Source organism: Microtus oregoni, unplaced genomic scaffold (genome assembly GCF_018167655.1).
Source record: "Microtus oregoni isolate MIOR12 unplaced genomic scaffold, Mior012 000074F_001, whole genome shotgun sequence".
NCBI lineage: Eukaryota > Metazoa > Chordata > Mammalia > Rodentia > Cricetidae > Microtus > Microtus oregoni.
The window spans coordinates 1,643,350-1,644,518 of NW_024543988.1; the positions used below are offsets into that span (position 1 = coordinate 1,643,350).

Here is a 1,169-nt window from a genome sequence, read left to right on the forward strand (position 1 = left end):
GATTATCTACCTGCCTGAACAGAATGCCATAGGGGCATTCTCAGGCTTTTCTCATGCCACATCCAAGTCATCAGATCTTCATATAAGGCTCACTCTCTCAAAAATAACACCTTTCCCTTAGTACTTTAAACCTGAGTATCCTGTCTTTGCCCTGAGTAACTATCTTCATATTGTCCTGTGTATCTTTGCAGATCTCAAGTATTCACTGTCAGCATCATGTTGAAAACATACAATCGCCAAATGGGAGGTTTTGTTTTGACCACAGTGGCCTGTCTACTTTGCTGCATCTCCATGGGGCTCCCTCAGTAGCGAGTGTGGTACTATGAAGACCCTATGATTTCCAAGCCTATAATGGCTTTTGTGGGCAAATGGAAAGCCTGTGTTTTCCACAATGGCAACAACTCCAGCAACATACAACTACCATGACTTGTTCATTCCATTGTACATTCGAATAAACCAGCACCTGCTGCTGGTGGCTAGCTTTCTTGGGCTCTTTGGGAAAATCACCACCAGTATTGCTTTTTGTAGTCTGTGTATGGGAAGAGTGTGGAGGAATGCCACCTGCAATCCATTCAGCATTTCAGGGATTCCCAACATCATTGCTAGCAGCTTTCTTTATCTTGCTGTTCTGTTCAATTACATATCCATCATGCGTAAATGGGGGATTGCCTTTCCAACATCTTTCAATATGCCTTCTGACCCAGACACTCAGAAGTTTGGTAGTGCCATGGTTCTGGCAACTATAGCTGCAATTTTCTTTCTAATAAGTGGCACAATTTGCCTTTCTTCAAATTTAGCCACAGGCAAAACACTCCATTATAAAATTTAAAAGTAAATTTTTATCTTACACCACCTTGAAAATCCAGTAAAGATAGCAAGCATTTGTCATTGTGTCTACATAAATTTTGAAAGAGCTCAAAGTGATGCCAAATGTGGCCCGTGACAAAAACTAGTCAAGTTGGCCTCCTCTTATCTTTTTAGCATGTTTTGTTTCCTTAATTCGTTGTTTGTATTATGGGCTTTCATTAAATAAAATCTTATTTGAATTGTCAATATAATACTGTGTTTTATTTGCTGTAAACAAAAGTAAATAATAAACTCAATTTATATTGGGTTTTTTTTTTCATTACAAATATTTATTAGGGCTTGCCAAAAGCGAGGCCCTGCAG

The 1,169-nt window shown here is 39.0% G+C and overlaps 1 pseudogene; it reads left to right on the forward strand.

The window, feature by feature from the left end:
* The first annotated feature begins 216 nt into the window (after positions 1-216).
* LOC121441203 lies at positions 217-829 on the forward strand (annotated as a pseudogene).
* The last annotated feature ends 340 nt before the right edge of the window (positions 830-1,169 follow it).